Genomic DNA, 26,660 nt, shown 5'->3' with positions numbered 1-26,660 from the left:
AAATCAAAATTTTCTTCAGATTGGTTATTTCCATTTTCAGCCTGAATTACTCTGTTGCTAACTAACCCCACTGATTTATATTATTCTTATTTCAGGTTTCATAGTGCTCTTTTTCTAATCAGCAGGGTTGGTCTCTTAGTTTCTTGTCTTCAGCTCATCAGTGGGGGTGGGGTGGGAGTCTATGAAAAGTGCATTGTTTTCTAATTTCAACAGTGAGAATTCTCTGAAGTCAAAGATAATAAATCTCTTATTATCTAGATTGATCTTCTACTGTTGCAGAATATTTGCTTAACTATGCAAATACATGTTGCATTTGTATAATTATGTAAGGACATATTGCTGTTTTACCTTGCCTTCCTAAGGAATCTGATAAGTCTATAAAAATCTGAATAGCAAATAGCAAGAGAGGAGGTATAGGACTTGCCCATTAACTCAGTTTTCTCTAGGAACACAATGCATTCCCAAGAGGTGGAGTGGGGGGTTTTGGTCATTTGGTGGGTTATGGATGTTTGTCATCATTTCGTGAGGATATAGAATATAGGATAAAAAGGTAAATATTCATCTCAAATATTTTACACTGGTATGGACTTTTGTCTATTGATACAAATTTAAGGCTATTTTGTTATACCATACATATGTTTCTAGTCTTGTTTAAGGTATTGTGTCTACGGAGCTCAATTTAAAAAGTAGGATAAAGTTCTAGTCCTTGAAATGTATTATTACAAACAGTTTAAGATAATTATTACGAAATGCAGATTAGCAGGGTGGTGGTGGCACACGCCTTTAATCCTAGCACTCAGGAGACAGAGGCAGGCAGATCTCTGTGAGTTCGAGACCAGCCTGGTCTACAAGAGCTAGTTCCAGGACAGGCACCAAGCTACAGAAAAATCCTGCCTCACATACCAGAATGTAGATTTTTTAAAATGGGTTAGTTTAAGTTAGAAGAGCTAATTAGGAAAAAGCCTAAGCAAAGGCTGAGCATTCATAATTAATAATAAATAAGTCTCCATGCCATTATTTGGGGCTGGCAGTGGAAAAGAAAGTCCTACTACAGTAGGCACAGAAGTGACTTAATATTAAGGCTACATCAAAAAACTAATACCCAAAGCAATAATGTCTGGTAATTAGATTTTTAAAATCTCAGTAGACATTACTTTTTAACTGTAGACCAATATTGACATATTCAATCTCATCTAAAGTTCCTAATAACACACAAATCCTATATTTACCTGTAGTTCTAGCATCCAAAGATCTCTTGATTCACACCAGTTATCTTTAAACTAACCATTTGAGGACTGGAGAAATGGCCCGTGGGTAAAAGCATGTACTTCACCAATATAAAAACCTGAGTTTGGATCACATCACCAATGTAAAAAGCCAAGCATGACCATACCCACCTGTTCCCCAAGCAGTGGCAGAGCAAGATAAGCCGGGAGGGTCCCTGGAATATGCCAGCTTCCAACCTAGCTCCAGGTTCCCAGTGGCTCTGTCTTAAGAGATTAAGGTGGAGAGCGGTAGATCAGGACACTCAGTGTCCTCCTCCGGCCTCCAGAAATGCACATAAACCTCACATACATATATCCATGCACAAAATAAATAAATAAACCAATACTTTCCAACATATTCCTTCATGCACAAGTGATGTGGGATTCCCCTCTGCATGCTGGAAATACGTTTTATTGCCATTGGTTAATAAAAAAAGCTACTTTTGGCCAATGACTTAACGGAGTAAAGCCAGGTAGGAACTATGAACAGCAATATAGAGAGAAATTAGGCAGAATCAAGGAGCCTCCCCGTAACTGCAGGAGGAAACAGACCCCGGAAGCTTGTTGGTAAACCATGAGCCTCGTGGTGATGCACAGATTAGAAATGAGTTAATTTAAAATATAAGAGTTAGCTAGAAAGATGCTTAAGCTACTAGCCAAGTAGCTGGGAACAAACAGGCAGCCTCTGCTTACACACAAGGGTGCCTAATATTAAATCCCAAAAAAGATTTAACCAGAAAACAGATAACCTCAGATTCCCCCAATTCATCACCAGTGAGTAAATGGAGTTTATCATCTGGGAGCATTCAATTCTCCTTGTGGCCTGTTTCCCTACCAGTCAACCTGAAATGAATTTGGCTCCAGCATGAGAATGCCTTGCTCTGGAAATTAAACCTCCGGTCGAAGAGCATCTCCCCTCCTTCGAAACCAGGCAGCAGCATGAGTGAAAGAAGGACTTCTCCTATTTGTGTCCTGTTTACTCATGAATCAGACAATTCACCTGTATGCACTGAGTCCCAGGGTGGACATTGAGATGATGCTGAAGGAGTGAGGAGTAGTCTGAACTCAATCCCAGTCGTTGAGGTGCTAATGGTTTAGATGAAAGAATAGGTTACAAAATCTGAAGATGTATGTAAAACTTGCTCATGAAAGGGCAACATACATGACAGATGGAAAATGGGGCAAATAAAAAAGAATAATGAAAGAAAACAGAGGCAGGAGGAAATGAGGTCCTGGAGGGTGGAAGGTTACACTCAGATATCAAAAGATCACTAAGTTTAAATGGGGTAAAACAAGATTGCATTAGGACAGATATTTTATAACAAAGAAATAATGACTACTTTAAAACCTATTGTCAGTTATCAATTTAAAAAGTCATCTTGGTCCATTCTCTGTTGCTATAACACATAACTTGAGTCTCAACTGTCTATAAAGAATAAAAGTTTAAAAGCTGGGCATGGTGGCACTTACCTACCATCCTAGCACTTCAGCAGGGAGAGGAGAAGCAGGAGGGTCAGCAGTTCAAGATCACCACCAGCAAGTTTAAGGCCAGTCTGGAATACATGAAATAAGACAAAAACCAAGAAGCAAAGATTCTGGGTGGGAAGGAGGGAAGGAAGGGTGGGAGGGAGGAGAAGAAGAAGGGAGGTAGTGAGTCAGGAAGAAAGGTGGGTCAGTTTATTTGGGCTCCAGGTTCTAGAAACTGGTATGTGTAAAAGAAAAGCACCAATGAAGGCTCCAACTGCTTCACTCCAGAAAGTAAACTAAAGGACAAGTTGGCACACGCAAAGGACACAAAGCAAGGAGAGCGGACTGGCTTTATAACTATCTACTCTTACAGTAACCGCCCTAGTCCCACGAGACTACAGCAAGAACTTGGTCCCACAAGAATGATACTAATCTCTTAATAATCCAGTTACCTCTTAAAAGCCTGGCTTGAAACACTGCCACGACAATCAAATTTCAGGTTGAGTTGTGAGTTAATGGACAAACAACATCCAGGCCATACCAATTATCAAGGCATAGTATTAATATGCTGATTAAATACAACGTGATATAATAAAGAACATGTAAAGAAATTAGCTAGGTAGGGGTGTGGCTCAGCTGTGCAGTGCTTGTCTATGGAGCACAAATCCCTTGGGTTTAATCCCCAACACAGCAAAAGAGAAAAAAAAACTTCAATAATATACAAAAAAAATAGTAAATAGGAGAAAAGCAAGGTTCATCTGCACAATTTCATCTACTAGATTCGCAAAACCTTAAATTGTCATGAGGTGTCGCAGCAGAGCCGGGGTGACTATGGAGAGAACATCACATGTGATGCGCTTCCTATAGGGATACAACTTGCTCAGACTCTAGAGAGACCAACTGACCAGTCCTTACCAAAGTTACAAATGTGCTTGTTCAGTTAGAGGGACAATGGCCGTGAGGAAAGATCACAAGAAACAACTTAGGCAGGAAAGGTGTGTTTGGCTTACATACCCATTGAGGGGAGCCAGGGCAGGAATTAAAACTGTGCAGGAACCTGGAGGCAGGAGCTGATGCAGAGGCCATGGAGGAATGCTGCTTATTGTCTTGTTAGTCTCCAGGCCCTGTTCAGCCTGCTTTCTGATAGAATCAGGACCACCAGCCCAGGGGTGGCACCGTTCACAGTGGATTGGGCCCTCCCACATCAACCACTAATTAAGAAAATGCGTTATAGGCTTGCCAACAGCCTGATCCTACAGAGGCATTTTATCAGTTGAAGCTCCCTCCTCTCTGATGACTCTAGCTTGTGTCAAGTTGATGTAAAACTAGTCAGAATATGTATCTACATAGGATTCAGCAATACTGTCTCTAAAAGTCTTATAGCCATTCTTGGCTCGTGCAAAACTGTGCAACTACCATGTTACTGACTACCTTTGTTTGTATATGATTGGAAGCAACCTAATTACCAGTATGGCTAAATGATGGTACATCAATAAAGTTGAAAATATTCAGTCATTAAAGAAATACCAAGATAGTAGAATAGGGACTATGGAGATGGTTCAGTGAGTCAAGGGCATACTGAGTAAACAATCTGAGTTAAGATCTCCAAAACCATTATAAAAATCTTGAATATGGTTGAACAGCATCTGTAACCCTAGTATTTGAAGGAAGCCGAAGTAGGTGAATTCTTTTGTTTATTGGCCAGCCAGTCTAACCAATCAATGAGTTCTAGTAAGATGGAGAATGACAAAAGACACTAGATGCCAACCCCTAGCCTCTATACATGTACTCATAGACTACACAAACACACACAAAAAAAGTTGATGCTGCTGTTGTTATTGTTGTTTTTAAGATAGTGACTTTGGCTTTCTGATAAACACCTAATCACAAATAAATCAACTTGAACAACTATCAATGCATGAAGATAACGTCCCAAGACCTAAGAAGCCAAATGAAAAGTTGCAGCACCTCAGAGCAGGATAGGAATAAGAAAAGCCACCTTCAAGAGTGTGGTGGTTTGAATGTAAATGGCCCCCAAAGGGTCATAAAGTGTTGCTGGAGGAGGTGTGGCTTTGTTGGAAGAAGTGTCACTGGGGGTGGGCTTTGAGGTTTCAAGTGCTCAAACCAGGCCCAGTGGCACTCTCTCTTTCTCCAGCCCGCAGATCCAAGTGTAGAACTCTAGGCTATCTCTCTAGCACAATGTCTGCCTGCAGGCTACCATGCTTTCCACCATGACAATAAAGGATTAAACCTCTGAACTGTAAGCCAGCCTCAATTAAATGTTTTCCCTTAAAAGAGCTGCCATAGTCATGATGTCTCTTCACTGCAATATAACCCTAGCTGAGACAAAGAGGGTAGGAAGAGGTTTTGCATTAGTGATATCATCCCTTCTCCAATACCGAGGCCACGGAGCATGCAGATGCCCTCCTTATGGAGAAGTGGGCACTAAACTTTGCTAACTAACTTTCACATCTGAGAAGGCTCTACAATTTCAAACTCTGCGTCAACGACACGAACTGGCCCTCAGAGCCCACTCTGGTGCCAAGCAAGCTTCTATACCCCAGGCTCCCACTAACCAAGTGAATTCAGTGAATTCACCTCTGTGTAATTAACAAGCCTCGCAGACTGAACCCAGCAAGCTCTGGGTGGGCCTCAATAGTACTAGGTTTATGCAGCTCCAAGGCTCGGACCAATCCCTAGGGACCCAAGCTCTAAGACAACCTTCATGGACCTGGGCACTGAGTCCAATACCCAGGACAAATTCACTGAATTGGAGTTTCACCTCCAACACTGAGGACCAACCCAGAGACGCATGACCAGCCTTGTTGACCCACCTGAACCACATCAGCCTCTAGCGAGCATACCTAGATGTCAGACCACGCCAGACAGCTGGCCAGAATCTCTAACAAACATCAGAATAAGTTTTTTTAAACATGTGGATACCAATGCATGACCATAAACATTGAAAACAATCAGGGAAGCATGACATTACCAATAGGATAAAATAAAACACCAATAGCCCAGGCTGAAGAAGGAGACCCGTGAACCTACCGGACAAGGAAACCCAGAAACTCGGTGAACTTCAAGAAAATATAGACAAATCACTCAGTGAAGTCAGGGAAAATAATGAATAACCAAAATAAAAAAATTTAACAGTAGTTTAAGTTATTTTAAAATGATAAAATTTAAGAACTGAAAAACACAACTCAATGAAAAATGAAAGCGCACATGTGATCAAGCAAAGGTGGGGGGATGGGCCTGAAAATCCAGTGACAAGTTCCTTGAAGGTACAAAATAAGAGAGGAAAAAAGAAATAATGAAAGTTTCCTGATTGACATCACAGTGCCCAGGGAGGAAATAATCAGAGCTAAAAAGAAATATTGGAGAGAAAAAGAGCCCAGGAACACAGCCGGGTACGGTAGTACACCCCTTTAATCCAGGCACTGGGGAGGCAGAGGCAGGGGGTCTTCTAAGTTTGAGACCATGCTGGTCTACAAAATAAATTCTCAGGCAACCATGGTAACACAGTGAAATCCTTTTTTAAAAGAAAGGAAGGTGGGGGAAAGGAGGAGAAAGAGATATATTAACACAAAACTTTTCAAATCAAAATTTTTCAAATATAAGTATTCAGGTAGGAAAATGTCAAATACCTCTAATCTGAGTCAACCAATAAGACTATATATACTAAGATAAAATTAACCAAAATGTCAAAAATCAAAGGCAAAAAGAAAATTCTGAAAGCAGGAAAAGAAAGAAGTCTATCTACCTACATATCACCTATCTACCTAGCTGTCTCTATATCTATCTATCTATCATCTATCTATCTATCTATCTATCTTTCTATCTATCTTTCTATCTATCTACCTATCTGTCTATCTATCTACCTGTCATATAGAGAAGTTCCAAAAAGACTAGCAGCCAGCTGCTCACCTGAAACCTTAGAGGTTGGAAGGAAATGAATTGATTGGTTAAAAGAGCTGAATTTAGGAGGAGAAACCCCACCAACTGTGACTACTCTATCCAACAATGACGTACTTCAGACGCGAGCAAGATCACAGCCTGTTCCAGATAAGGCTGAAGAAGCCTAGCAATACGACAGTCACTATTCTATCGCTATAAGGTGACATCAAGGCCAAGACTACTTAGAAAATGAAGCTTCAGATGCCTCCTCCATTATCATCATGGCGGAAAGTATGGCAGGCACAGTAGGCTTGGTGCTGGAGAGCTAGCTGAGAGCTATACCCTGATCCTCACACAGAGACAGTCTCTGGCCTTGACTTTTGAAACCTTAAAGCCCACCCTCAATGACAGACTTTCTGCAGCAAGGCCACACCACTTAATACTTGTAATACTTTCAAATAGTGCCACTTCCTGATGACTAAGCATTCAAATACAGGAGCCTATGGGAGCCATTCTTACTCAGATCACTACAACTACCAAGCCTGGTCTTTCTAAAAATGCTAAAGGGGGTTATTCAAGTTCAAAGGAAAGGACACTATGTAGTAGTCGCACAAAAGCAATGAATGCATTAGGCAGAGGATGAATATGTTAATATTTAATGTATATGATGTATATAAATTATTGATATCCTTAGTATAAAAATCTAAACATAAAAGGATAGAATGATGGCTCCGAGTTGAGAGCATGTACTGCTCTTCCAAAGGACTTGAGTTCAATTGCCATCACCAGAGTTAAGGCAGCTCATAGTCACCTGTAGCTCCAGCTCTACGGAGAACCAACACCTACGGCTGCTGTGGAAGTTGCACTCACACATATATATCCCACAACACACACATAAGCACATTCATATAATTTAAAAATAGAATAAATCTTGTCAGGCTTGGTAGTGCAAGCCTTTAATCCCAGCATTCGGGAGACAGAGGTAGGTGGATTTCTGGGTGTTCAAGTCCAGCCTGGTGTCATAGTGAGTTTCAGGACTCTATAGAGAGACTCTGTCTCAAAAAACTAAATAAATAAAAAATTTTTTTAAAAAGAGACAACTATTAAAATATTAGCAATAATAATTTGTTAAGGGATATATAATGTAAAAAGTATAAGAGTAAAAAATACAATTGATACAAAAAATGATGGAGGAGTGGAATAAGTAGGTTAGATTTGTTTATTTCAGGGTACTGTTGTTTGGGGGTTTCGGTTTTGGCTTTGAGTGTTTTGAGATAGAGAGCCTCAAGTAGCCAAAGCTGGCCTCAAACTTGAACCCTTGACCCTGCTGCCCTCACCTCTCAGGTAAAGGAATTACAGGCGTGCATCTCCACTTGTTTTTAACACAATATAAGTTAAGTTATCCCCTCAGAACAGCCTAATATAACTCGAAGACATCTTACAGAAGAGTCATTGCAAAAGCCAAACAAAAGTGGTTAGAAAATGCACAAAATATTTAAGAAAAAATCATAGCATACTGAGAAAAATCATTTATTCACAAAGGACACCGATAGCCTGAGAGAAAGAAAGGAACAAAGGATCCACAAAATCACTGGAAATAAATAATAAAAGGACAGGAAAGCAGTCCTTACTCATTAATAATTATCCCGAATGTTAATAAATTTTCCAATCACCCCCCATCCAGGGCCCAGGGAACAGTTCAGGAGATGGAACAGAAAGAAAGGAAGGGCCAGAGGTTGGACAGGAGTCCTAAGACATAGTGTCTTCTGTACATAACCCAGTCTCTGTGCTTGTGAACTAACTACAGCTACAGTTACCTGCACAACACTGGACGGTCATCACGACATCATACTTGGGGCAGGAGCTTAGGAGGCTCTGCCCCTCGAGATGAGACTGTGAACAGTTAATGGATACAAGGGAAGAAGGGTGTCATTTTCTTTGATGGTGTAGCCACTGACAAGTTGTTCGTGTTCCAGGAGACAACACCCACCCATACAGGCAGAGTTTACTCATAAGTGAACTCAGTGGTTCCAAAAACAAAAGACATCAAAGTCATAGAGGGCTTGTCAAAAAGAAGGGTTTCAGTGGGAGAGAGAGGGTGGGAAAAGGAAAATGAAAAGTGAAAATGACCACGAATCAGGGTCCAAGGAGATAGCTCAGTGGATAAAGGTACTTGCTGCCAAACCTGATGATTGGCATTCAAACTCTATGCCTCCCACAATGGGGGAGAAAACTGACTCCACAAAAGTGCCCTACACACACACACACACACACACACACCCCACGTGGGGTTTCCCTCTGTATGCTGTGAATATGCTTTATTACCACTAGATAATAAAGAAGCTGCTTTGGTCTATGGCAGGGCAGAGTAAAGCCAGGCAGGAAATCCAAACAAAGACAGAGAGAGAGAGAGAGAGAGAGAGAGAGAGAGAGAGAGAGAGAGAGAGAGGGCAGAGTCAAGGAGATCCCATGAAGCTGCCAAAGGAGAAAGATGCCAGAACCTTAACCGGGAAGCCACAGCCTCATAGCAATACACAGATTAATAGAAATGGGTTAATTTAAGATTTAAGAGCTAGCTAGAAATATGCCTGAGCTGTTGATCAAACAGTGTTGTAATTAATATAGTTTTGTGTGATTATTCGAGTCTGGGTGGCAGGGTTAACGAGAAAGCTGTCTCTGTTTACATGCACACTAAATAAATGCTCTAAAAAAGAAACGGTTCTTTAAATAATGAAGTTGTACATAAATTAATTTGGGATGATAAAACACATGGGAAGTGTAAAATACAAAAATAAGTTTGGGTATGTATCATTGGTAGAATACTGGCCTACAATGTGGAGACCCTGGGTGCAGTCTCCAGAAGCACTAAAGAAAAGAAAAAAAATGTGAGGCTGGTATGCTATCATTTGAATTTTTTTCTTGAAAAAGAGTTTCCTAATATATTCCAAAGTGTTCTTAAGGTCACAGTCCTCTGGATAGACCCTCTTAAGTGCCAGGATTACAAGAATACCAACATATCCAGCCCATCTGCACACAAGAGGATATAAAATACCCTATGCCAGGCTGAAGAGATAGCTCAGGGGTTAAGAACATTTGTTGCTCTTGCATGGGACCCAAGTTCAGTTCCACACAAACACACAGTGGGTAAAACCGTCCAGGGAGAACCGATGCCCTTCATGGACCTCCAAGGCCACCAGGCACCAATTTGCTGTATGTACATACACACAGGCAAAACATTCATACAAATCGAATAAAATAACTAAATCAACAAATTCATAAATGCATTAATTATATCTTTGAAAAGAAACAAATAATGCTTTTGGTCTAGGAAGAAACCAGCTAAAGGGTTAAAAGACAGTGTGGGTTAGAATGTGTACTAAACACTTTAAATTTTTTTCTTTTAGAGCTAGGCATTATGGAGAGGCCTGAAATTCCAGCACTCAGGAAGCTGAGACAGGGGACTCAAAAGTTCATGGGCCCTCCTGGGCTACAGAGGAAGGCACTGTCGATAATAACGATAAAATAATAATAATAATAATACATGATAGGTAATAAATAACAGTAATCTATTTTTAATACATAATGATAATTATAAATTATATTAAATATATTAAATTTTATAATTATTACATACATATATAAGAGACTTATGAGCTACTCAAAATAAGAACACTGTTCTTTCCCAGTGAATGAAAATGAACAGAGCAACAAGAAGAATTCTGTGAGAAAAACTATTGGACCAGATCTGAGGTGAGATTGCTCAGGGCTGTGCTGAGAGCTGTTGGCTTTCTGCCTCGGACTGAAACCTGACCACTAAAGAAGAGATTTCACATTTCTCCCTTTGGACAAACGAAAGGGAAGCCGGTCCACAATTTACACTTACTTTCTTCCAACACAGTGTCTTAACGACTCACTCAGTAAACAGCCAAGGCCTCCAGTTCACAAGCTGTTTAAACTGAGAGAAGCTGTGGTTCAGGATAAAGCATCCGGATACAAACCTTTTTATTTTCTTTTTCCTTTTGGAAAGATTTCTGTGATAGCCATTCAGACACTGCTCAGGAAAATATAAGAAAGATTAAGAGGTCTCTGTGGTGGGAGAAGATATAGTGGGCAAGATAAAAAGACAAGGAAGAGAGACAGAAAGTTAGAAAAACTTCACTGCACAAACGCTGACTGCCAGGGTCCACGGAGCCTCACTGCAGCCATAGGCAGGCTTTTTGAGAAATAAGAAGAAAAATATCTCCCTGGCTGTGTCAAGAGCTTAAGGCACACTAGTTTTAAAAATTACTAAGTATGGCCAGTATGGGGATGTGTGACTACAAACTGAGCCCGAAGTCCTCCCAAGACTGGGGCAGAAGGACTGTCACAGTTTGAGGACAGCCTGGGGTACCATAAAGTGAGTTAGCCAGGGCTACATAAAAGACCTTGTCTCAAAAACAAACAAAATCAGAGTATGAATTTTGATGATATTTTCAAAAAGAGTAAGCATTGCTACACTTTTCCTTAAAAAATGCTTCCCAGCATCTGACATCTACTAGGGACGAGGAGGTAAATGCATATTTTTCTTTTTTATTGAAAAATCAATGTTTTAAGTTGAAAGCTTTAAATATTCAAAAGTCACAAAAAGGTACAGTGTGAGCAGTTTGTTCCGCCCTCTATCACCTGGCAGCCATTCTACTGGTCTCTCCAAAGACATCTTACATGCATATGCAGAAAGACTTCCCTCTACCCTCACCTTTCACCTTCTAACATCAATGGCTGCATGGAACCACCAACTTTAAATTGAAATAAAAACCAAAAGACTATTTCGATAATCCTAACTCCTTATATGAGTGAATTACCTATGAGCAAACCTCTTTTGAAAACATAGCATTTTCTTTTCAATACCTCCATTCCCACTGACAGTTAAGAAAGAACTGTTAGGGGGAGGGGGGGAAGCAGGATGTCTACAAAACTGAACTGTATACAATTACCAGCAAATCAACTCACTTAATTTCTGTTCCCGGATTCTGGTCCCTGAAAACCCTGTATAGATCGTCCATGTTTCCACCACGGAAATTTCGCAGAGATTTTATTAGCACTCGGTGGAGAGCTGTTCTGAGGTCCGGCGGCTCCTTTACTACGTTCAAGAGGCGGGAAGAAGGAAATGGGAAGCTGAATTTGAATGTTTGATTCTCATACACTAGCAACAGGAAATGAAAACGGGTGAAAAGAAACCACGAGGTCTTTTCTTCGTTAATCAGTAACTCACACACACTAGCACTAAATTAGACCGTCCAGACTTCCAGTGCAATTTAACAGGTGGGCCCCCGCACCCGACCAGCTGGACAGGTTAGTTAAGTTCCCCGCCAAAGACGCAGCCACAGAGAAAAGAACTGTAGAAATTGACTCCAGGTAGGTGTAATCCCAGAATTCAGGAGGTAGGAGGATCAGGAGTCTAAGGCCATCTTTAGCTAACCCTTCAGCTGAAGATCAGCCTGGGCTACTTGGAACCCTTGTTAAAAAGGAAAAGGGTTTGGAACGAACTGAAACCAGACAATGGGAAGGAAGAAGACAGGGGAGGGCTGTATGCTGTGCTGTCAAGGATTCTAGACTACTACTGATTTGGACGCCGGTCCTGCGCTGGTCCCGACCCAGCAGCAACCCAGCCCCAATGGGCTATGTGGGCAGGGGCATTCCTGAGCCTCCGTTTCTCCAGGGATAAAGAAGCATCGAAAACGACTGTGTCTCTGCACTCTACTCCATGTAATCCCATCACATGCTCCCAACCCGACAGGGCGGAGGCTCTGGGACTGCCAAAAAACCACCAGCTTCTGGCCTGACTTCAGGCGTTTTCACCATCTATCCAAGGTGATCCTGGTCCCAAATTTGAAAGGATTTTAGTAAAAGTTCATCCACTCCTCTACTCCATTCCTGTAGCAAGCTTCACAGTACTACCTCAAGAAAAAGAAACAGGCAGAGATTACCTAAGATAAAACCAAGATTTCTGTCTTGACATGTCAGAAAGCAGGCATTAAGCTGGTGAAGGGTCCTCTCAGATCTAACCCAAGATGACACAGAGCAGAAGAGATAAGTGAGCCGCTTTGATGTGCAAGGACAAGCACCCAAACATCACTCACTTCTAAACAAACAGCCAACACAGTTTATAAACAAAGTCTTGAATGTTTTTCTGGAACCAGACCTAAATTTATAGCACCCTGACCTCCAGAATGGATCTCTGCTACTCAACGCAGAGCAGAAACACTTCTACCTGTCTGCACTTTGTAAGAAGTGGGGAATTTGAAAATAAAACCAACTGTGTACTGCATAAATGTGTTCGTGCTTTCCTGAGTGAGAGCGTGATGTAACGGAACCTGGAGGTGGGCACACCTAGCCTCAAGTTCCCAGTCTCTTCCAAATTTATGCACATCATAGGCAAGAAAGTAACCTCACTGAGTCTCACCATCGGGTAACTGCAACCTCTTTGAATCATTACGTGTTGTAAAAAACATATAGTGCATATCTAGTCACGTGTTCATTTCTTCCTTCTCTTCCAAAACTCTTTAAGGTATTTTCTAGATGAGAAACTACTAGAAAATCGCCAGTTTAATTATATATCAATCATGCCAAAATGCTTAAGTTCCTAATGGACTCTTGTATCTATATAAACAAAACATGTTTTCATAATATGCACACGCTTGGATCCAAATATATTATCAGACCATATATACATGGTCAGTTCTGCTCACTATCAGAAACAAAGCCTATGAAATGGCTACTACTTTTGCACCTACTTTGCATCTACAATTAAACTGACTTCATACGACTCTAAACAGAAAGTTCACAGTAAGGATTTGATGTCTGCTGTCCCTAGATCTCCTGAAACAGCAAGATTAAAAATCAGCATGTCTATATTTTCATCCCAGGTCTGCCATTTGTTAGCTGTAGGAATTTAAGAAGGTCACTTAGCAGCCTTAATCCTTGGCTTCCTCGTGTCTGCAACACATATGGTAGACTCATCCTTCTCTCCTCCGTAATGACCGCAAGGGCCGGAGCACTTACTATGTCCAAAATGCAGGGCTGGAAAGAACATTTTTAACTTGAGCAGAGACCTTTTTTGGGTTGCCCCTTCTTTATCCATCCTGTCCTCTTCTACTTTGAAGCACAGAAGACAGAGACTTTTATGATAATAGCAAAAAGCTGTGTAAACTTCTTCACGGGCTTCCTCAAACGCCCTTCCAATTTGGCACACCCTATCACAGCAATACTGGATTTCTCCCTAAACAGAAATGGTCACGGATGTCAAAGGCAAGCGAGTGAGTGACTGGCGAACTGTGTCTAAATGATTTTCCTTGTGACCACAGCTCGCTTGGAATAAGCTCCTGCCAGCAAGAAGAGAGAACACACTTCACAGGCAGGGAAGGCATTGTTCAAAGTAATGAGTTCTGCATCACTTGGTCCACAATTCACAGCTGAGTCTGGTTTTCCTAGACAAAGAGCAATAAGCAAATGGGGGATGCTCCTCGGCTCGTCTGTGACCTTCTAATCTTTATTAAACTCCTGAAGTGGTGAAGGGAAGAAGGTCGGCATCTTCCCTAACCTTCTGTCCTAGAAACAACAAAAGCAAATGTTTACCGACCCTGGCCAGTACTTCAAGAGAGCTCCTGCAGGGAACATAAGCGATTTCAATAGTCTGTACTCGCTAAAAGTTACACTAACATGAAAGTTAACGGGTTACCCTGCCTTCCTTTCATCGGTCCATAGTTTTGGATCCGCCCTTTCTCCCCGTCAGAGAAAGAGGAGTCATAATCTTTCAAGCACAGAGTCCCACTCTGTTCCTCGGAGGGAGCTGGCAGCAGGTTCATTATGTCCTGAGACAGGGAACCAGAACAAAGAGCTGTTGAAGCACTCACCTAACTTCCCTGGGAAACCTGAGCTGAAGGCCTCTTGGTTCCTCCCACACTAAGCACAGTACTTGCCCAGACCACAAGTTTGAAGACTGTGTCAAAGTACACACACACACACACACACACACACACAATAGTCTTATCTAAATTGCTTTTTAAAAAGCACACTCATTTTCAAATAAGAACAATTTTTTTTTTTTTTTGGCCAAGTTTTTTGACTTGGGTTTGGTTTTACTCTTAAGAATCCGGAAGTTTCCGTGGAGCTGCAGCTAGTGGCAGGGTGTTGACATGTGGGGAGCTGCTGCTGATCTCCAGCACTACTGGACAAGAGAAAGAACCATCAAAGGTGGGGTGCTCCTCCCCCTGAAAACCAGAAGTCACATTACAATTATTCCAAAACTCGGAACTCTTAATTCATTGAGGACAAGGAATTGAATGTATTCATCTTGCTTACATATAAATTCTCTATAAAGAGTTATTGGCTAAATGACTGACTTAACTGCAAAACATTTTATTAAGAATTTTCACAAGGGTTAGGCAGATAGTCTGAGAGTAAACAGCTCTCCTAGCATGCAAAAGTGAGGTCTTGGGTTCAATCCCCAGCAACACACACATGCACATAGGACTTTGTGCTATTTCCACAACATACTTCCTAATATGAGGCACCTTTATCATGTCTTTTTATAACTCTATCTATATAATTACATAAAAGACTGATTTTCAAAATAAATCTACTTGAAGTCAATGACAGGAAAAATATGTCAAACAGAAAGAAGCCAGGATTTAGCACATTTTATTACAAGCCACTCTAAGTCTGGCTCTGCCCACCAACCTCTCCTCCCTTTGTCTCCTTCCCAGTCTTCCTCCAGACACTCCCAATCTCATTATCCCATGATCTGCTAAAACAGCAGCCTACCTCCCGGAACAGGCAGAAACACACATCACTGAGAATGAGGGAATCGGAGCCCCCAAACAGGGTCACAAAGTACTTGAACCTGAAAATTAAGTTTTTCTAAATTTCAATAGAAGACTTTTTTGTTTTGCTTTGCTTTGTTTTTCAAACCAGGGTTTCTCTGTAGTTTTGGAGCCTGTCCTGGAAACTAGCTCTTGTAAGCCAGGCTGGCCTCGAACTCACAGAGATCCACTTGCCTCTGCCTCCCAAGTGCTGGGATTAAAGGCGTGTGCCACCACTGCCCTGCTAGAAGAGTAGTTTTTAAACATATTTTTAAGTATATTTTTAAAAATTATGAGTTGCACAATGTCTAGACATTGATAAGAAAGAGGATGGAGGAGAAAACTTTACTTGAATGCTATTTACCAATTGTTTTTGAAAAGCAGTATGCTGGTGTCATTGCCGTTTAGTGTTGGCACTAGATGAAACCATCTTTAAAGTCCTGGTGCGACTAAACACTCACTATGCAAAATCCTCATGTTACTTAATTCAAGTTATTTTAGGCCAAACTTTGTCCCAAGAAAAGTAACTCCATTTTAAACTTTAATGAACAGTTATGTAAATTCCAATCGGTTTATTTAATAGCAAGTAGCTCACAATCATGATCCAAAATAGGAATGCAGTCTAAGGACGCATAGAAACAAGAAGTTACAGCCCCCACTAGGAACCCTGAAGATTTGTACTCTGGCCAAAACTCACCTGAATGTAAACAAATGGAATATAAAAGGAGGGCGGGGCGGGGGAATTTCAAGACGCAATTTAAAAAAATGATCCTCAACAGACAACTGAGAAAGACAAGTCTGCAATAAGGCGTTTTAAAACATGCCTTTTATGAACAAGATCGTAACCCCAGCAGTAAGCAAAACGCGGCGAGCATCTGGAAAAGCAACGCCTCTGCTGCCACAGAAAGCCTTTGTTCCCAGTCACCGGTATTTTTACACTAGTTCATACGGAGAGCATCGGGTTCTGTGCACTATAGTCGCACTGTGTGGTTTAGAGAACGCAGGCGCTACGGGGTTGTCCGCACGCTGCAGAAAGAAGGTTCAGATCTGTCCTCCTAAGAACCAAGACTAACTAAATTTTAAGAATAAATAAATAAAACCTCACCAGCAAGTAAAGTCTTATTCATCTCCTCTTCCATAAGTTAAGAGGAGGAAACCTGAATGCTCCAATAAGCAGTTTCTCAGCATTGTTTTCCTTCCATGATCAATAAGAAAACGCAGGAGAAAAAGTTTTACATTTCCTATTTCATGCAGTTGGTCATCACTTCAGTACTAAAGTAAGGAAAAATGAGATCGTAAGTTGACTCCAAGTTCCAAACAAAAAAAAGTCTAGAAGAGAAGGAGCGGAGTCCACAGTTAAGCAAAGCAAGACAAGTCTGTTAGTCAAGTGGCGTCTCCGACCCGGTGTTGTTGCCATGGGATCCCACGCAGGCGCACAAAGCGCCATCGCAGCCCGGGCGTCGCTCCGGTAACCTCTGATTTGTCCCAAGAAAGGGCAATTGGAGTAAATCCTCCTCGCACCTAATGCCCGGAGTTTTTTGAACCGCGAGACTCGAGCGTGCAATTGAAAGCGCGCTCCCGAGACCGCAGAGAGGCTCTCCCGGCGGCCTGAGGATCTGGGAGCCGTCATGGGATCACCCCGCAGCGATGCCCAACCCTCCCAGAGGCTGGACGTCTGCAACCAGGGCAGGGAAGGCGAGAGGTTAGGTCTCGCTCAGGCGCACAATCCCACGCTCTCTTTCAGGAGGCCACGAGCTACTGTAGTCCAATTCATCGCCCGGGGCATCCTGGCACACTACACAGTCCACAGCGCGCGGGGCTGGGACTGCCCAGAAAGAACTCAGCCACCTGCTCGCGCGACGCCGGAGAGGCAGTCCAATCCTCCTCTCCCCGCTCGCGTCCCTTTCCCTGCCCCCCACCCCCACCCCTCACTGCACCGACCTCCTCAGCTGAGTATCCCGCGGTGGAAGGACCCTCGGAGTTTCTGGCACCGGCACAACCTCCCAAAAGCTGGCGTGATCTACCTGCTAGTGGCCCGGTGTGACTCCAATCTCAAGCCCCTACCAAAAGACAAAATAGGCCCCACGGATGGGCACCACTCCACACCAGGAGGCAGAACCCACAGAGGAGCTCCGGGCTGAGACCTGCGCTGCCGCCACAACCTGCTTTCTCATTCAAATCCTCAGGCTCACACTGGAGCCCCCTCCCTTCTAGCCCGCAGCTCGGGGCAAATCCGGAACTGGAGCGCGCGAGAGTGGACTGGAGCGCCTGCAGCCTCGGCTGCACAGGCAGAACAGTAATGGGGGTGGGGGGGCGGAGGGAGCAAGAATTGAACCTGGACCCCTTGGCCGACACCCTCCTGAAGGGGCTCCCTGCTAGGCACAGACCAGAGCCCCTGGAATAAAGATCTTATGTTCTCCCCCGCAGCAAATTTCAAAGACTCCCAAACCCAGGGCCACCCCCCAGTTGAGTCTCAGTTTAGGTAGTGGGTAAAGGAGCTTCAGAAACAAAGTTGGAGAGTCCAGAGGAGGCCAATTGTGCAATGCTCTTACAAGAGTTTGAAGCGCTTCTGAAATAAAGCTCCAAACGACCCATATTCCCTCTTCCCCTTACCCTTTTTCCAATAAATGTAGCATCTGTTAACAAAGGTAAGTTACGGCGATCCATTTTGAGTAAACTACAAGTCACATTGAGGAACGGGGAGCGTAGGCTGGAGCTTATTTTGTTATCTCCTAGTCTCTTCCAAATGCCCCTTTTTGGCATTAATTAACAAGTCAGTTAATCCTCGGCTCAACCGCTCCGCTAGCGGGCTGGAGAAGCTAATACGTGGTCAAAGAGCACACTGGTGGCAGAGGGACATTTGCACCCAGCAAGTGTTCAAAAGATGAGCGTCCCAACAGTGGAGAGGGACCAGCGTGGTGCGATGCGGTCCGGCTTCGGAATTCCAGGATTTGTATTTATCAATCTTCATTCAACCTGCCCTATTGTTAGTTAGTTCAAAGCCTGGTTAGGAAGATCTGAGGACGCAGCTCCTCACGCACCTTTCAAAGTAACTTTTCTCCAGTAAGAAAGTCAGGAGCGAGCGCTGGCATTGCAGCATAGGGTTGGCAAAGGTTGTCTAGGCCTAGTGACAACGTAAACAAAAGTCTTTTTTTGTCACGCGTGAATCTGCTTAGAAAGCAATAAACGACGAGGGCCTGAGATCGGAAGCGGCCTGGATGGACGACAGTCCTCTTTGATAGACGGCTGGAGGGTGGGAGGAGGGACGCACTGTGACCCCTCAGCACAAGATCTAGTATTTCACCTTTTCATCCCCGCTCAGCCGATACCATAGAAACAACCCATTTGTATTATTCCGTTGAACAGAGGCAATTACAATGTCAACAGCAAAGCACCACGGGCAAAAAGAAACTTTACCCTGAAAAGCTATCCTGGACTCTCAGAAAAAAAAAGAAAGAAAAGAAAGGAAGAAAAGAAAAGAAAGGAAAAAGCCACCAGAATAGCAGCACAGTGCAAGGAAGAAATCAATTTAGAATAAGAAAGACAGAAAGAAAGGAAAAAAGAAAGGAAGAAAGAAAGAAAGACAGACAGACAGACAGACAGAGAGAGAGAGAGAGAGAGAGAGAGGGAGGGAGGGAAGGAGGGAGAGAGAGAGAGAGGTCTTTTAGCTTTATAGGGGGAAAAATTAAATTTCCCAAGTTTTCTTTCTTGGCTCCTTTTCTTTTCTTTAACCAGACCACAAATACCCAATTTACAAGAAATTAAATAGGGTTGAGGGTATAAATGCATCATGTGCTTTGAGGCCCTCAATAAAATTGCCAGCACCAAATACATAAATAAATAGTAAATAAACAAGAAAAGGAAAAAGAAAAGAAAAAGAAAAATTTGGCAGGTCATTTTCTGCCTCCAAATTGCCTTTTTTGTGTAGAGAAGGGTTGTTTAGAGCTTTGTTTGGGTGGCAATCACCATGGTGAACAGGGGAAAAAGGCAAGATAATTAAACTTCCCATCAGTCATGGTTATCCATCGCTCAGCCTCCTGTGTTTGTCTTCTGGAACTGAAAGCTCTCAGATGCACAGGTTAAAGTACACTCAAACACAAACTTTTTGACAAGAGTGTTTATGCCCAGGATCCTCGATTTTGATACTGTTTATTTCTGTAGTTCATGAACTTTAAAATTTTACATCACGCCACATCAAAAACGTATGGAAAACAAGAATGGAAACGTGGGTTACAGCTCTGAAGGCAAAGGCTTCCCCAATGGAAGTGTTGCAGTTCTGAGAGGAAAGATGTCCTGGCAGCAGGGAGCCAAGAAATACCACAAAGTCACACCATACAACAAACCTCTTGAAAAAGACGCAAGAGGGTGGCTGCCTTGGCTCAGGCAAGAAGCAAGGGGAAACTGAGTAGAAGACGGACATTGGAGTGTCTTGGGAGGTAGTTTTCCAGGGTGGGGATTGGTGGGATTTCAAGCAATCAGATTTGCTGAGTTTTCAAACCCGGAAGTGAGCTCAGACCTTTTGCCCTACAGTAATACATTTTATACATTTCTTTTAAAGTTTCCTGTACTATTTTATGTGCTCTGTGTTTTGCCTGCTGCTGTGTAACAGTTTCGCCTGGGGATTGAAATATGCCATCCTTAGGAAGTTCCTTAAACAAGAAGATAAACAACCTTCCAGACTTGAGGAAGTTCCTGAAACTGATGGGATTCACTAGGCCTCTCTCTACCTGGTGAATAAAAAAAGCTGAGTCTTCCTGTCAGTGAAAATGAAATGAGATGCAAAGGAGACTCTGAGACCAGACCAGCTGTCTGGAAGAAGCAGAAGCCATCTGAGCAGGCTGCGAGAGATTTAGATCAACTCTTATATCTGGAAAGGACATCCTCCAACCTGTCGATCTGCCTGTAGACTGTACAGAGTGTTCCAGATTTCCAGCTAATGTGACCTGGGGTAGGCTTGGTGATGCAACTGTCTTTGAGTCATTTTTGATCCTGTAAGTGACCCATATTCCTGCAAGTAACCTAAATAAAACTTAAGGCTCACCAGTTTGGACTTTGGTATTCTATGTCCTTTGGATGGTCATGGGCTCCCTATCTGGAGTGAATAGATGTATGTATTGTGTCTCCCCAAGAAAAATATTGTCACACAACATCAGCATGTATGTCTCTGCAGCAAGTACATGTCTGATGCCCATGGAGGCCAGAAGTTGTTTGATTCCCCTGGGACTGGAATTTCAGATGTTTGTGGGTGCTGGTGATCAAATGGGGGTCCTCTTAGCTGCTGAGTCATCGTCACTCAAGCCCCTCTTCCTGCTCTCTAAAACAAACCCTAGCTCCTGGCCCTTATTACTCCCCCCCCTCCAATTACTAATTGTAAAGTTAATGAGCTCATACACAAGAGTGTATGTTTTGAAATGTGTGAGTGTGTATGTGTATGCGTGTATTCGCACACTCATGCATGTGCACGTGCGTTTCCATTTTGGTTGTTTGAGACAGAGACTCCTGCAACCCAGGCTAACCTCAAACTCATTGTGTAGCAGAGGCTATCCTTGGAACTCTGATCCTCCTTCTTCCGTCTCCCAACTGCTAAGATCACAGGTGTCTTTTCTCACGTGGTTTTTTTTAAAAACACTATTGAGGAAAGAGAATTAAATTGCTAGACATGATGGCTCATGCCTGTGATCCTAGCACTAAGGAGGCATGAGGGTTACAGTGAGCTCAAGGCTAGCTTGGAACACATAGTTAGATCCAGGACAGGCGGGGTCACAGGGTGACAAAGAACAAACAGGAGGTATGTCACTGATTACAAACAAGAACGTGTCACTACTTTGGTAACTTTATGGAAGTAGGAGTGATTTTTTTTTTCCCTGCTTGTGACAAAGGGAGAAAATCGTAACAAAATTATTCAATAGTGGGTTACTAGTAACCAGCCCCTGTGATTGCATGACCTTTTCCATGGTACCAGAGTCAACAGAAAAACAAAGCAAATAGTACTTCCAATACCCACCACCAACATCCCTCCCCACCCCAGTCCCCCACCCCCGCACCCAAGACTGGATGAAGGGGAATTCAAGGCAATGGAATCTACAGGAAAACTCCTCTTACATATGTATCCTGTGTGACTGGGACCTTTCCTAGATGGTCTCCTGTCATAAAAGTTAGAATCTTTTATTCTAAGTCTTTTCCAAGGTCCCAAGATCAAGGAACTCCTGCTGTTACCTTAATCCAGTTCTGCTAAGAAATCCAGGCTTGGATCTCCCTGCTTCCCCAGACACAAGAACCTCACCCCTATAAAAGTCACCAAAAGCCCTGGACAGGGTCCCTGGATTTAAAGTCTTCAATGCAGCAAAAGGACTATGAAAACATGATTTGTCTTAAATGCCTTGAACTGGTTGGTGGACGGCATCTTTCCTACCTCCGCCTCTTCACCAGCTAAGCCTTAAATTCTAAGAGATGTCTCTCATTAATTATCCCGGCAGGTCCCTGCCAGGCCTCCCTTCTAAATAGCTGCCAGATTTCTACGTATCACTGCTGGCTTGATACTGAACGTGCACTGACAATCAGGATCTCAGAAAATCCTGCAAGCGGTGTCTGGTACCCCGACATTGATTAATATGCCTTATTCTGAGCCTGCTAGACTGCACATTGAGAAGGATTTGTAAAGAAAACTGCGCTACTAATAAATGTGTGTGTTGGAAGGAGACTGTCCCACCTGAGCAAAAACCAGTACTTTTGGATGTGAGGGGAGAAAAGAACCCTACCGAAAGCACTCCAGTCTAACCAGCAATAATACGGAGTTGCAGTCAGAAGCAAGAGCCTGAAAGAGATAAATAACGCCTCTGTTTTGATCAATGCATCAGGAAGTCAAGGAACCTAACTTAAGGAGCTTATCAGGGAAGAGTCACCTCCCTTTCAACACATATTTCTCAAGAGGTTGCCAGACCAAGACCAGCATTAGGTCATCAGTCTTAGCTGAAGTATAGATAGCACTTTAGACGTAATGAGCAGGGACCTGGTCTTATGGTCTGACTTTCTGTATTGCTCAAGATTTTTAAGAACAAGTAATAAGATCTCACATCAAACCACCAAGCAGGAGAGGTATTTTTTTTTTTTATATGACCAACTGTCATACTGAAGATGGGGAGAAATGGGCATGAGCAGGAAAGCTGACCTGTGGGAGGGTTGTGTTTTTCACTATTGATGGAAGGGGTTTTAACACGTTTGCAAAAATAAAATAGTACAATGAAGCCTGCGCATTAGTTCTTCAGTATAAAGTGTTAGATTTAGTCAATTTTATCTATCCAGGAATTGGGTTGGGGGGAGTTAGTATAATATGTACATTCATATATTTACACACTTTTCCAGAACTGTGTTCTTGTTTATTGGCAAAAATGCCTGACTTCAGAGTAACGAAGTAAAACCAATGTATCTGAGTCCTTAGCAAAATGTCAGTGTATTAGTCAGTGTTTTCTAGAGAAGCAGAACTTACAGAATGAATCTCTAGATAGATACAGAGAAGGGGGTTATTAGGATGACTTTCAGGCTGCAGTCCAGTTAATTCAGTAATGGTTACTTATCGACAGAAGGTTCAAGAATCCAGTAGTTGTTCAGTCCAGCAGGCTGGATGCTCTGCTGATCTTCAGTATGCACTGGAATCCTGGAGAACTAGGCTTTAATGCCAGTGAAGAAATGGACCAGAGCAGGTAGGCAAAGAGAATAGCTTCTCTTTGCTTCTCTTCCAGGTACTAATATGGGCTTTCAGAAGAAGGTGCAGCCCAGGTTAGAAGTGGGTTTTTCTGCCTCAAAGATCCAGATTAGAAGTAGATCTTCCCACTGCAAATTAAGCAAACCCTCACTGATGTTCCCTTCATTTTGGGGTTTTGGTTTATTCTAGATGTAGTCAAGTTGACAAACAGGAATTAACATCACAGCTAGATACAAAATAAGCTCTCAAAAGTGCCAACAACTCCTTTTACTGTTATCAGACATGGAAATGCATTCACTACGTAAGGAGCAGGATGTTTGCAAGGCTCAGTTCTCGCTGTGCTGTTCTTTCCTTACCTGCACTTGGAACACCGTCAAAGGATCCGTTTTTAAATGGGATGTTCATATGTTTTCTATAACAAGCCATTAACATTCTTTTCCCTTTGTATATGGCAATGTCTAAGTTATTATGTTATTCATATGCAAATATACATTTCACATTATAGATAAAGAAAAAAGACACAGGCTTCATTCTGTTTTGCTTTTGTGAATGTGTGAAGACTTCATTGACAAACACTGAGAAACACAAAACACAAGTTTTTCACACCAACGTGTGATACTCTCTCCCTCCCTACCACCTTCCGTGTGTGTGTGTGTGTGTGTGTGTGTGTATGTGTGTATTACGATATGTATTGATGCACACCACAGCGTGCATGTAGAGGCCAGAGAACAACTTTCAGAAGTCTGTTCCCTCTTTCCAGAGTAGAATCTGCTGCTTCATTGTGCGTCCTTACACAGGGTCTCACTGTGTAGCTCTGGACGGCCTGGAACGTCCTCTGTAGATTTGACTGGCCTCAAATTTAGAGAGAGCCCCTCTCTAGTGATGGAATTAAAGGCTTGTGCCCCTATGCATGGCCCTCTAGCTCCACTTTGGTGTCTTGGTGAAGTCGTGTATCCTGTGACAGACGGATAAAGAGAAAATAGGAGGTTTTGCTGGAAGTAAATTCGTCAGCTGAGCTCCCAGCTTTTCTTAAATCCAGCTATTCTTCTCATGAGATTACAGCATATAAAAGACAAAAACTATGCTAATAAAAGTGAACTTCCCCTCCCCCACCCTTTCTCCTCCTCCTGAAGGGTCTGAAGTATCTTACAGGAAGCATAGAACAGAGCTGAGAAGAACAGAACCCCCTTTCCTCTAAGGGCTTCAGAACCCCGTTCTGGACTCTTGTTTCCAGAAAGACCTCCCACAGAGTCAGTATCTGCTCCTCTGGCTAGAAAAGATGTCTAAGGGAGGCACATTATTCAGAATAGGAACTAATATTGAAACTTTGAGATATGTATTTCCATCAAGGAACACACTTATTTCCATCTTAAAATACACTGTCAATTCTCTGCTTAATCATTACAGATAGTAAAGAAAAACCGAAATAGATGTTGAAAGGAAGTGAGCAAAGTGGTAACACAGAATGGAAATCTAAAGCTTTGAAAACCTGAGGGAAGGGGTTTGCAACACAAGGAAGCCTGTGCTGTTTCCCTTCTACTTGGAATTCTGATAGGGTGCACTCTTTATTACCAACACATGTTTCGCTTTGTTTTCTTACCCACCCCACAAATAAACCCAAATGGTTAGATTTTCCCACACAACATAATAAAGGAGAAAGTGCAGTTTAAAAAAAGACAAGTAAACAAACCATATAATCATGTCTTAGTTTCATTTCTTTATATTAGATATATTTTTTAATGTATGTATTTATTGATTTTGGTTTTTCAAGAGAGGGTTTCTCTGTATATTCCTGGCTGTCCTGGAAGTCTGCCTCTGCCTCCCTAATTCTGGAATTAAAGGCATGTGCCGCTGCCACCCGGCTCTTAGGTATTTTAAAAGTTATTTTCTCGTATGAGGTCCCCAAATATGCTGGGCAAGCATGCTACCAAGCTCTGAAGTAAATGTTATTTTAAACTCAGCAAACTTTTAGGAAAACTAGTCTTCAGAGTTTAAGCATCATGGGATTGGGGGAGGAAGGCTTAGATTAGAAACATAGGTTCTGTGAGGCTACAGACATGGCTCAGCAGTTATGAGCAAGTACTGGGGCAGAAGAGCCAAGTTTTGTCCTCAGCACCCATTTCCAGGGGCTCTCAACCACTTGTTACTCCAATTCTAGAAGCTCAAGACCAAACCATAACACAACAAGATCCTGATGGAAGAAGAATGGGAAGGAGTTGCTTTTGCCTTGTAGACACATCACATGTATTTATAACAAGAAAATCAATAAAATAATGTGCACCTTGGCTATAGGCAGTGTATTTTCTTACACCAGAATATGGACTCAAGACCAGCCTGGACTACCTACCAGTGTCCAGTGTAGAGTGTAGAGCTGTCACTGCAGTGATCTCAGCTCTACAGTCATCTCAGCATTCCGGGGATTAAGTGCCCTGAAAGTTTTAGGGTCCAGACTCAGGCAGAGCCAGTACGCGTGATTTCAACACAGAACAAGTTTCAGGCCGCGCGGTGGTGGTGCACGCCTGGAATACCAGCACCAGGGAGGCAGAGGCAGATGAAGCTCTGTGAGTTCGAGGCCAGCCTGGTCTAGAAGTCAAGTTCCAGGATAGCCAGAGCTGTTACACAGAGAAACCCTATCTCAACAAAACAAAACAACAACAACAAAAAAAGAATTTCAGGACTAATCAGTATGAGGCAGAGTTGGGGTTTGATTTAAGATAGGAAGAAATGTTCTCAAGAAAATAAGAGAAGCACGTGAGGGCACAGGCTTGGGCTTCTCTGAGCTGCAGTTTATCGCTCCACATTTTATGATGGATTGTATTTTATTTTTTTAAAATGTTCAGCAGTCTTTTTTTTTAATATCTATTTATTATGTATACAATATTCTGCCTACACGTATGCCTGCAGGCCAGAAGAGGGCACCAGACCTCATTACAGATGGTTGTGAGCCACCATGTGGTTGCTGGGAATTGAACTCAGGACCTTTGGAAGAGCAGGCAATGCTCTTAACCTCTGAGCCATCTCTCCAGCCCCTTATCATGGATTCTAAGCGACAGGAGGAAACAGACTCTAAAGCAGTGGTTCTCAACCTTCCTAATGCTGTGACCCTCTAATACAGTTCCTCATGCTGTGGTGATCCCCAATCATAAAGTTTTCTTTCGATGCACTTCATAACTGCAATTTTGCTACTGTTACAAATCGTAATGTAAATACCTTTGAAGATAGAGATTTGCTGAAGGGGTCATGACTCACAAGTTGAGAACCAAATATCTGCGCATTTCTATATTGTTACAAACTGTGAGTCCGAGGTAAAAAAAACCAGCTTCCTCTCGCTCACTTCTCATTTAACTTTATGTGTAACTCAAACTCAACTGCATGTATGTGTACATGTACTGTCAAAAAAAATGCATTAAACAGCTACAGTGGTTTCTCAGTTGTAATGATCTCTGTTCACTGTATCTCCTCCCAGGCAAAGGAAGCAATAAGTCT

General features: G+C 42.5%; 1 protein-coding gene across 3 annotated transcripts in view; it reads right to left on the bottom strand.

The window, feature by feature from the left end:
• Plch1 (phospholipase C eta 1) overlaps positions 1-16,835 on the bottom strand; it is a 194,167-nt gene extending 177,332 nt beyond the window's left edge. For 2 of the 3 annotated variants that reach the window (XM_048424776.3, XM_048424777.3), the window contains exon 1: positions 11,622-11,793. The gene's annotated coding sequence lies outside the window, so the exon portion shown is untranslated. Of the gene's footprint in view, positions 1-11,621; positions 11,794-16,577 lie in introns of those variants that run through there. The other variant, XM_048424778.3, reaches the window with a different exon arrangement.
• Between the last annotated feature and the right edge of the window lie 9,825 nt (positions 16,836-26,660).

This window comes from Myodes glareolus, chromosome 20 (genome assembly GCF_982192425.1).
Source record: "Myodes glareolus chromosome 20, mMyoGla1.1, whole genome shotgun sequence".
NCBI classification, from domain to species: Eukaryota; Metazoa; Chordata; class Mammalia; order Rodentia; family Cricetidae; genus Myodes; species Myodes glareolus.
Note: the sequence above shows the minus strand (reverse complement) of the source record. Positions and strands in the feature narration are given on the sequence as shown.